This window comes from Melanotaenia boesemani, chromosome 19 (genome assembly GCF_017639745.1).
Source record: "Melanotaenia boesemani isolate fMelBoe1 chromosome 19, fMelBoe1.pri, whole genome shotgun sequence".
NCBI lineage: Eukaryota > Metazoa > Chordata > Actinopteri > Atheriniformes > Melanotaeniidae > Melanotaenia > Melanotaenia boesemani.
The window spans coordinates 10,113,258-10,125,480 of record NC_055700.1 but is presented as its reverse complement, the minus strand read 5'-3'; the positions used below and the strand labels follow the sequence as shown (position 1 = coordinate 10,125,480).

The 12,223-nt window shown below is 39.9% G+C and overlaps 1 pseudogene; it reads left to right on the top strand.

Moving 5' to 3' along the window:
* The first annotated feature begins 376 nt into the window (after positions 1 to 376).
* Positions 377 to 1,696, top strand: LOC121630415 (annotated as a pseudogene).
* The last annotated feature ends 10,527 nt before the right edge of the window (positions 1,697 to 12,223 follow it).

Genomic DNA, 12,223 nt, shown 5'->3' with positions numbered 1-12,223 from the left:
TTCCACTATGTACATATATATATATATATATATATATATATATATATATATATATGATACGAAAGCACATGCTAGCTTGATGTTTATCCGCTAACTTCTATGTCGTCAGCCTAAACTTTTCTTTGTTCGCGTTAGACAATAAACATATCTCCCCAAATGTGATTTTGCAGTAAATATTTTCGGTTTCTAACTATTTTAGTTTATATAAAATGGAAACACTTTTGCGAACAGCGAACTCCTCTCCTCTGCCAGCGTCCTGTGGCAGCTAGGCTATGATGTGATTCTGAATAAGTGTCACCATTTCAGCTCCCCGTCGGGAAGAACCACTATATTTTCACCTCATCCACAGCACAGTTGTACACCTTAAAAAAGAGCGATGTCTTTCTTCAATTTTTGGAAGATATTCAAGTTTGGGCCTGATAAAAAGAAGAAGCATTATGAGCATGTACACAGAGATGTCAATCCAGAGGACATCTGGGAGATTGTTGGGGAGCTGGGAGATGGAGCGTTTGGTAAAGTGTACAAGGTCCAGAATAAACTGAATGGGACCCTCACAGCTGCTAAGGTTATTGACACAATGACAGAAGATGAACTGGAAGACTACATTGTCGAGATTGATATTCTGGCTACCTGCAACCAAAATCACATTGTCGAACTGCTGGACGCCTTTTATTTTGAAGGCAAACTTTGGATTCTGATTTAGTTCTGTGCCGATGGTGCGGACGATGCCATCATGCTTGAATTGGAGAGATCCCTGACTGAGCCCCAGATCCGGGTGGTGTGTAAAGAGACTTTGAAAGCCTTGATTTGCCTCCATGAGAACAAGGTCATCCACAGAGACTTGAAATCTCGAAACATTCTCCTCTCCTTGTATGGAGATGCAAAACTGGCTGACTTTGGGGTGTACCATGACGATACAGAGAAGAGATTCTTTCATAGGCACTCCATATTGGATGGGACCTGAGGTGGTGATGTGCGAAACTTCCAACAATCGTCCCAACGACTATATACGAATAGAAAAGTCCAAACCACCCACTTTCATGAATCCCTCTAGCTGGTCGCCAGAATTTAATAACTTCCTGTGGAAAGCTCTTGATAAGAATGTGGACAACAGGTGGAGTTCAGCACAGCTTTTACAGCAGCCTTTCGTCACCAGTGTAACTCATAGCAAACCTCTTAGAAAGCTCATAGCTGAGGCCAAAGCTGAAGTCAAAAAAGAGCTTGAGGATAGCAAAGAGGAGGAGGAGGAGGAAGAACCCGATACACCTGTGGTGGCTCCTGGGCACAAGCATGCACCATCAGATGTCAGCGTGGCTAGCTCAGAGGATGACAACGTGCCTCCAACTTCCTCCAACCCTTGAGTCTGTTAAAGAAAACATGGAAACCAAACCTGTTGAGGACCAAATCAGTGATAAGCTTTCTGATAAAGGACTTGGCCCAAGTGAAGAAGATAAAACTGCGGAGGAGAAACTCTTAAGGTGTCTGATGCCGGTAATGAATGTGTGGCCCCGGGAACAATAGAAACCAACAAGGACTTTAACCCAGAAGAACTGAAGAAGTTCCTGGTGAGATTGTAGTGTCAGAGCCAGATGAACCTGCAGATACTGTGGATCACCAAAACATATCAGAGATAGTCACGAAAAAGACGAGGCATTGGAGAGTAAAAGACAAAGAGAGCTACTCCAGTAATAAATGAAGATGCAGAGAGTCTGAAAGAAGATGAAGAAGAACAAGCTTCTTCTTCAGATGAATCTATAAAATCACAAGAAAAACTTGAAGATACACTAGTAAATCTAGATTCCACATCAAAAGAAGTGACACAGGTAGAAGAAGAAAACAAAGAGCCAGATAACGAATTAGAAGACATGGATAATGACAACCATGAAATTGGATACAAATGTACTGGACACAAATATAAATGGGGACACAGACACAAAGTCAAGTTTGGAGAGGGCTAACACTGAGGTTCTGTTAGAAAACAAGACCATAGAAAGTGAATCAGAGGAATAACCAAAGGATGAGGCCCCTGAGAAGTTGGAGCAGCCCGAACAAGAGTATGAGTCTAGAGATTAGGCAAATGTGATGTTTTAGAACAAACAGCTGCATCTAAAGATGTCTCTCTGAAAAAAAGATGAGGAGAAAGCAGCCCATACAGATGAGAGCACTTCCCAAGATGCCATCTCTGTTCAGGAGAGTGAAACAGATTCAGAAACCAAGATGGAGCACCTGTTGTGATCAAGTCTGATGTGGAGAAAGACTCTGATTCCGGAAGCAACAGCCTTGACCTCAATCTGTCTATCTTCAGCTTCCTGTCCAAAAGCAAAGAGGGGGGCTCAGTGTTTGTTCAGGTGTCAAAAAAAAAAAAAAAAAACTCTGAAGAAGACACCCAAGTTTATGGTAGATGGTGTTGAGGTCAGTGTGACGACATCAATGATAGGACCAGATAGTTGCTACACAAAGTAAAAACCTTGTGACCTCCCCTCACCCAAGCACACCATGCCCTGTCCCTCCATGCCTACATGCACTTTCCCTCAACACCAATGGTCGAGGGGAATAAAGGTCACCTGTGCCATCCAAACATAAACAAACACCACCACTTAAACCAAACAATGAAAAGGAATAATGGCTCCTACAATACATACAGTGTAAAATTGTAACAGGTCTAAGCTCTTTATAGCTGTAGTGATCGATGTGGCAATCCCCAAAAATGGAAATTTGTTTTTTTTTTTTATCAATTCTTATTCTGAGGGAAGTTTTTTTTATGTCATAGTTCATAGTGAAAATTATGGAATGAGGTGAGTAATTTTCTTGGAAAATTTTATTGCCATTATAATCATATAATCATAATCAACATTTTCTCTAGTTTACAGTATGCCTTTTAAAACTTTAAAAACTCCAGTGCCTACAGGGTCAATAAACTACATGACATATTAAACACATACCAGATCATGCTTACTGACACACACAGTTTTAATTTAGGTATTCTTGAACAAGTTTAAATGCTTTAAGATTCAAAGATGCATTTTTGCTCAAATTGTGCATTGTTGCTGTACCTCTTGGCACTTTCTGTTTTAAACTCAGCACAACACTTTGACCATTTATACTGACACTAGAGGTGCAGTGGACTCACTACAGCTTTTATCTAAAAGATGGCACTACTAAAAAAAAATGACATTACACCCTAGAAGAAGTAAGAAGAAAATAGTTAAAAGAGTTCCACAGGAAATATTTGATTTATACACAAACATGCTGGGTTGTTTGAGTATAACCATATTGTTAATACCAACTGGAAAACTCAATGGAGATATTCCAGACAAATTTGCATATGTGTATTTGTTTGTTTTTAAGTAAATATGAAATTATTGTATAATACCCACTAGTTGTTGTAATTAATTTCAGCTAACTTGACTGTTTATCCTTCTTTTGTCTTAACCCTTTAAAAGAAAGTAATATGAAAGAAAAAAGACTAATATATTTAAAAAAGAACTCACTGGTCAAAACTGCTAATTCATATCATTCCTTTTCTTTCTGTATTGAGTTTCTAAAACTGTATGTGTGGAATTACACCAGCTTCTCTGGTTTTATTCCATTTGTTCTCTTACTTTAATAACAAGGTGACAACCTGTTAAAGAGTTTTTACCTGCTGTGAAATTTGGAAGAGGATGAAAAGACAATTAAGAAACGAGTAACAACTTACAACGGCCCTGTGCTTTTTCTTTCATTTCAAATTTAACATCTAATGACAAGCAATCGAGGATGCAATGAGATAAAAACATCTTATACTCTGCCTCCATTGACCTTGACTCATCTACAGCCTTCTGACTCTGATGTTAAATTTTCATCAAAGTCATTATTACTCTGAGCTCTGCACATCTGTCAGGATTTTTATTGCCAGACTGATTAGGAAAACATTTATGATTTGAGAAAAATTCTCTGGAGACATGCATCAGTCATAGTCACACACCATCATTCAGCTTGCGTTACTCACCTTATGGCAACATGTTTTTCTGCCATTTACGGCACCATTTTTTTTTAAATTTCCTATTTATCTCATGCCTCACAGTCTGTGGATGTACTTGCTCTCTTATGGCAAAGGTTGTGGTCATCAACAGGTATGTGTGGGAGCATTCCAAGGTTGTGCATTTAAGTAACAGAGTTGGTGTGATATGAAATGAAAGAGAAGGCTGGTGGGATATATTCAAACCTGGAGGCTAAATTTGTGCGACGGAGAGGAGGTATGTTGGGGGGAGAGCTGCTGGTGCACTGTAACTGAACCCAAAGCTGCAGATTAGCAGGAGGCAGTCTCTGACGTATGTGTGTATGTGAATACTTGTGTATGTTCGCCTGTGCATATTTTTGTGTGCATGCATATTTGTACAGGAACGTTTGCCATTGCTGCGATGGAAGGAACAGATGGGCGGGGGAAGTGGACTCCTGTGCCTGAGGAATACTGTGGCGCTGAGGATCAGAGTGCCGCCTACGTTCCACCCTGGGCCCCAGTTACCCACTACAGCACATGGAGCCAGTCCAGCACCAGCCCATCATGGACCAGCCCCCCACGCCATCTGTCTCCTAGGACAGACAACCCCCCCTCCATCCTCCTCCTCCTTAGCGCTGTGTCCTCGCCAGCCCCGCTCCTTTGCCACGCCACCCCCATCCTGAAATGATAGAAAGAAAAAAAAAGAAAAAAGAAAAGAAGAAACCCAACAGTTACATGAACATTCCGTGTTGCTTTTTGGAGCTTTGAGAAGACAGAAGGAAAATGGAGAGATGACTCAAACTATGCATAAAGAGCCAAGTGCCATATATTCAGAAGATGGAGCAAAGCTTTATTCACGATTGTAATCTTTCATTTCTTAATTTGCTCTAATAGCATTTTGGTTTGCAGGTGGCACAAAGCAGAGGACAGAAGGAATTTTAACAAGTTAAGTTAATCAGACACACACACACACACACACACACACACACACACACACACACACACACACACACACACAAACCTCTTACTTAATAACCACAGATAATTGCAAAACACTGCATCTGGCTATTGCAAAACCTAATTACACTTGTATAATAATGTAGTCTGCATCAAATTTGTCCTGCAGACTGCAACACTGTACTCCTGTTAACCTTAGCCAGCCCAGTCAAGTAACATTGATATTTTACATTTATAGATGCCACAGATAAGCAAGATGCCAGAGCTTCAACATATACAAGCATGAGCTCTATTAACCAGTAAACAATTGGGACATTAAAATTAGTTTGACCTCTTTAACAGGAAATGGATAAGGTTTTGGCAGCCTAACATGACCAGAGAAACATCAGCAAAACCCATGCTTTACTTTTACCTTCTATTAGTATGCAAATCATCTAATAAATATATTGTTTTATCATCATAATAAAGCAATATATAAATATATAAAATAACTAAATTGAAATTAAACGCTAGCAACAGGCTAGATAAGTCAAAAGATACAGGGCAGATTTCAAGCATAGACGCATGAGAAAAGAAATGTTTTTAACCTGGATATAAAAGTGTCTACATTTGGTGAAAGTTTAATCTCCACTAACAGTTTGTTCCACTTGTTTGCAGCATAACAACTAAATGCTGTAACTTATACTTACTAGGTCTATATTCTCTGAACATATCACAAATGTATTTTAGGCTTAAATTGCTCTGGGATTTGTGAACTAGCATTAGAGTTTTAAAATCTATTCTTTGACAGACTAAAAGCCAGTAAAAAGAACTTCAAACTAGTGTAAAATGGATTGCAAAAGCCAAATCAACAATAACAATGACAAGAAAATGGTTTTGGGGCAAAATTCCTGCACATTTGTCACATTGCATCACATTGCAGGGTGAGGGAGACATCTGGCTTTTTGGCTTTGAAACATAGAGATACTACGCATCCGTGGTTGAGAAACACTGCAATTATATAAACAATGAGGTTTCTAAAAATATGAAATGGCATAGTTTAGTCTTGTGGGGCTGCCTCAGTGCCAAATGTTATTAAAAACAATTTCTCTACCATATGTCATCTGCTACAGGCAAGCAAAACGATGTCAGACTAGTTCCTTTTTTACATCACAGAGTTAACTGAAGCAAAGTAAAGACAGCACCACTTCATGTGAAAGTTTTAGCCAGCCTGTTGCCACCTAAAGAGGTTGGAGCTCTGGAACTACAAGAAATGACAGAAAAAAGCAAGTCAAATGTTTACTAATCAAATACAACAGTTTTTGAAAAGCAGAACATCTTAATTTTTAGGTTTCATTTATCTGTTTGGCCTTTTGTAAAGACAAGCTTTCAGACAAGCCAAGGCAGAGGTTATGTTTTTGGTTTGTTTGTCTGTTAAAATGATAGATATTTATTACGCTTTTAAAATCTACACTTTTTATTTTCTTAGTAATTGTGGTACTTTGTAAAGCATGACCAACTTTATCCTTTTTCCTTTGACTGCTCTGTCATTTTAAGTTGGACATAAGAGAGTGTCCCGCTTTTAGTTTAGTTGTATTGATGCGGGCAGATAAAACCTTTGGCCTGTTTTAATCACCCGTCATCTCTGTCAGGAGCCTTTGGCCTTCTAACCGAGGGGGAGCTTCTGATGTCCTGTATTGCCCTGCTTCTGTGGCGTCTGTGGAGATAATGGGGTTGGATAATGAGACAATACTGTACTGAAGCTATGACACCATGCTGGGGGTGGGGGTGGGGGGTTTGCTTTGGGCCGCAGAAAGAACCGATAATGAGAGACAAACTCTTGCAGGCATGGGAATCGAGGTGGTGGGTGGTGTTCGAAGACAACGCAACAGGGGGTTCAACATGAGCCAGGAGGAAGGTGGAGGACGAGTAGACAGAGAAAAATAAGGGAACAAAGACCAACACAGAAAATGTGTCCAATAAGTTAAAAAAAAACACTGCACTCAACAGATTAATGAAGACAGCAAACAGCTGGACAGCTAATTCACTGTAAACATTCAGTATGTGCTGGTATGTGTTTAGACGCTTGATCTCAAACTTGGTTTCACACCAAAGGAGTGACAGGGCAAAGGAAGCATCTACCTCTATACTCTGATCTGCTAGTTTATTTGCAGGAGATAACCCCAGCTTATTATGTGGGAGGAAAAACAAAACATTAATACTCTTCAGGCTCTTAATCCTCCTCCTATGATGACATGACTAATATAATGGTAAGGGGGTGTTAATTTAGCTCAAGACAAACAAAGCTTCTCTAACTATCCCCTCTGTGTTTTATTAATATAGCTGTGAACATTCTCCCTTAGGAGACACTAACTTAGTTCAGTGCTTCCCCCCTGCCTGTACCGAATCTCCCACATACTGCATTCATTTTAGCCTCAGTAACTTTTACTAATTATTCTTTTTTAGGTGTTGTCTTAATTTCTAATCACTTGTTTAGTGAATGCTGCTTTGCTGTCTTCTTCTTTATGAGTTGTCTTTAAGTGCATATGTTGTCGTAGAAGATGTTTTGTTGAAAGCTGTAATAAATACAACCCACATTCCCACACAGGCATGCAGGATAGCAGAGTTGCATTAATTCCTCGACCCCCAGGAGCGCATTGTATTGATTGGGTCTTGGCGTGATTTGTCACAGGTGATCACAGTGATTGGGACACTGCTCGAGCGTGTTATTTAGCTCTGCCCTGGAGGAGAGCATAAGGACTTAAACAGCGCAAACTGACAGGCACTAATGGAGAGTACCTCTTATTATATAAGTCACTTGTCTGCACTGTCAAGCAGAGTGGGAAAATGACTGACAGGCAGAGAAGCAGCATATCAAATGATCACATTTGTGCTTGTGCACTGTGAGTAGCAGTGTCAGTTTGATTTACATGCAGAAAAAAAGAATCTCAGCCTTTCAATGCATGACACTGGACATAAGTTGAAGTGAAAGCCTCTACTGGAAAGACTTTCATCTGCACAATAGTAGAGTGTTATTTTCCATCAGTGCTGACCTACATGCCAGTCTTGCCGCTGCCTTTCTGACATTGTTACCCTGTAGTCCCAAGACCTGCAGGTGTGAATCCTGCTGGACTAATGGCACCCATGGCACTCTGTTTATCTACCTTGCTTTTTTCTCAACAACAAACACAGAATAAACCCATTCCATATCCATTCACACCTTTGCCAACACTCATCTTTGCTGACATGTCAGTTCTGTTGTACTCGCTCAGAGAGACTGTTTCTTGCACTGAAAGCTAGCTCTGCATTTGTTTAGATAATTTGCTCCATGCTTTCTTAACCCTATAAAAACATAAAGTTTCCTGAGTTTCCATAAAGTTTTCCTAATGTGTTACATCATGATAAAGACTGAACCAAACTATGAATTTGGAATGACAGTCCTAAAGGAAACAATAGACTTTAACTCTGCAGATGATCTCCTCCTTCCATATTGCACTGAACCTGAGAGCACCACAAAGATGTGTATACTCCCTTCTCAAGTATGACTAAAGCCATCCTCTACTCTTAAATCATACATGTTAAGGTGACGTCTTGTGGATCTGATCTCAAACAAATCAAACAGTTGAGAAGCTGGAGAAGCTTTAACATAAAGGAAACAAAAGAGCAGATCTTGGACTTATGTAAATTGAGACATTTCTTCCAGCTGAAGCACTTCAAAGCTGAACCTGCCATGGTCTGCTTACCGAACAACTGTTGTTCTTTAGAGGCTTCACTTCTTGTGGAGACTGAGCAAAACACAAATGATACAACAGCTGGTCTACTTCTACAGGTGTGCCACGGTATTTTGATTGCACCTGAACAGGAAGACCCGTCAGAGTGTCATTAAAAAAAGCGTGAATGATTATTTGTTTGCAGTCTCCAATCATAAAACGAATCTTCAGCCACCGGGCCACGAGCATCTGCAGAAACCACACAGAGACCCCCTGTGTCCCTTAATAACTGGGATGAAGATTTTTTATTTAAAAATTTTTTTTTTCTTGCTTCACACTCACTTCAAAATGCTGTAATTATATCTGTAAGATGGTGACCATTTCCTTTATTTGATTGTCATATTTTATGCTTTAAATATGAATATTTCTCATTATGGCTAAACATTTTTTTCATAAATAGATTGACATTTTCAATTAAATAAAATGAAGTATTAGTAAAAAGAGAAACAAACAAGCAAACCAAAAATTAAAAACAAGTGTAGAAGCATAAAGTGTGAATATTTCACTTATTGCTTTTTGAAGGCTAATTTTATTGTGTGGGGTTGGAGGAATAACAATATTGGATTTGATTTATATTGTGCTTTACTGTTGATGGCACTCAAAGCACTTACAATGGATCCATTATTCATTGGATCCATTCATTGGACCGTAGCATTAGCGTGTTGTATTGCCTCAATCTTTAACTGTGATAGCAGTTGCCATTTGCGGATGCTGAAACACTGACCTATGAGTTGTTTCATGGTAGAATGTGGGTAATATCCAACATTATCTTCATGTATTCCTGCTGACCAGGGTTCCTAGAGTAGTAACATTCCAGCAGTGGCTTGTTTGCATCTTGTATCCACTGGCATTTATTTTCTGTTCCATTAGCCCATTTCTCACCATAATACCCTGGTTCCTTGTTTGACCGGGCGACATCTGAGCCGGTATGTCTCTCTGTTCGCTTGGACTCATGTTAAGTGTGGTTAGGCAATAGTGTTAAGGGTCTTGGGTGTTAATATTTGCCCCATTTAAGAAGAGAGCCTGTGAAAGTTGAAGTATCACCAGAAAGTCTTCTAGCTGCTATCTATCTATCTATCTATCTATCTATCTATCTATCTATCTATCTATCTATCTATCTATCTATCTATCTATCTATCTATCTATCTATCTATCTATCTATCTATATATATATGTATATATAAAACTTTATAGATATATGCATTACTTTAAGTAGAAAGAAAAGAGGCCATCCTGTGTTAACACCTAAAAATAACTCAAGATGCTCATCAGCTGCTGAAATAGGATGAGACTGCAAATTCTTTGCCCAGTGGTCACAATTAATGCTGAACCTTCAATATTGCCAGGTGGCCTCTAGAGATCTATTGAAATTACCATAAGCAAATTGGTCAACAACTAGACACATCCTACATGTGGGGGTTGCAGCGAGTGACCCTCCCCAGCCGCCCTGCTGACTGACACTGTTCCCTCTCAACCTTTGGCACAGTCAGCTGATCGAACACACCGCCTCTCTGCCGGGGTAAACATTGTATAGGAAAGGGGGGAGGACAAAAAAACTGTCGTCTGCATTACATCAAACATTCATAACCTGACCTTGGATGAAAGCGGAAACTCTTAAAAACACTAGAAACTGTACAACAGGGTACACATTAATGTAAGGAGGGTGGAAAGGTGTAATAGCTTTAAAATATTAACCTCTTTATAACAGTTTGATGGCTTAATCGCCAATCAATAGCATTGTGCAGTAGCAGTGACTGGGTGGGAACAGGATGGTGGTGATGAAAAATGCATGAGGCTGGGACTGAGGCGGGGGGCCAGAAAATTAAACCTTGCCCACCACATTTGCTGAGTTGCAGCTGTGGGGCTGGGATAAGTTGGAATATAGAAGATTGTTTGTATGTGTGTGTGCGTGCATGTGGAAAAGTGGTTTCCTTGTGGTGCATTTTGCACCTGAGTGAAACCTGGTACAAGAAAACCCAACAAAAACACATATGCGCAAAAACACAGCAAAACAAAGATTTTTTTTCTAATGAAAAGTTTTTAAAAGTAAACATTTCCAGCTTAAATTTTGCTTCATTTCACTAATTTACCATTCAAAAGTAAAAGAAAACACTCAGCAACAATTGGGGAAAGGGCACAAAAATTCAGGATGCAAGATTCTGTGAGCTGAAACATGGTCATGTAGATCTCCTGGTGATAAACAAATGGTATCAATGACCCCAAAATTCAGCCTATTTTTAGTATACCCTTAATTCATTTCTAGTTAAGACCAGAAGGCCTGAGCCTCCCCTGGGTCATAAAAGATTGAAGATCCCTTCTGTACAGATTAAACTGACAAAATTCATATTTACACATAAAAACAGCCATGTATTTTTTTTAATTGAGAGCATACAGAGAGGCATTGGGGAAAGCCAGAGGTTAGATTTGTCTAGAAAATATGTGGCTAATTGACTGTCAATCATATTCTAAATGCCATGCTGTCCCATGTACACCCAGAACTGGTCAAACACAGAGGGAATGGCTCGCGCTTGTACTAAGAAAGCATAATCTTAACTAGAAGCACTCAGAGGGAGCAGACAAAATAATCCACATGCATTGGTCAAAAAGACCAAAGCTAGACCAGCTATGTGACCCATGAGATGTTTCACCATTAACGTTCGTGTTCCTCTGAGCAGTAGTGCAGAGGCAGGTCCTGTGAGGCTGAACTCCAACAGCCTCATGTGTCTCGCCTCTCTGTTGGGTGCAGTGTCCCGCCATGAGGCTGTGATCTCACCTGTCAAAGCGAATTCAGCGGCAGGTGAGCTCAACCGGTATCTACCCACAGACCACAGACTTGTTTTATGCTCCAGTTAGCTGTCTCCTGCTGAACATGATGCTGGAGAAAAAATGGACAATGACCTACCCAATTCCCTCCTCTTGTTCTAAGTCAATATACTAGAAAGCCTCTGCTGGAGTGAAAGATATCAAGATAAGGAGAAGAGCAAAGGGACATGCAACATTTCAACCTGGGTTTTCCTCAAGTGTTTCTCTTGCAGAACAATGGGTGGGATGTTGTAATCTGACAGTGATGTAATTGTTCTGGTTGCTAATGTGTGTGACACAGAGCACGCAAAATCTTTCAAAATGAATTCAGTATCAACACTTTCAGAACAGAAGGCTATTTATGGGACAGAAGCTCAGAGCACGGTTAAGCTGCTGAAGCTTTTGTGGCCTTGAACGGTTCGTCAGGCAAGTCTGTCTCTCTCGTCTTGCCTGAAGTAAACTGGGTCCTGCCCTTGACACAAAAAATAGCTTTGTCATTGATCTGAATGCATCCTGGCAAGCAGGCATAACTAAAATAGCACAATGATTGATCTTGAAAGGAAGACTAATCAATCTTTATTAGTTCTGAGCAAAGGGCTTTAAACAACAACTGAGAAATTCCAGCTTTACATTCAGGAACCTAACAAAGTCTTTTCTTCATGATCAAACACTGTCACTATAGTCATTCTTTGCAAACACACACAGCTCAGACAGAAGGCCTGAGTAACCTCTTCAC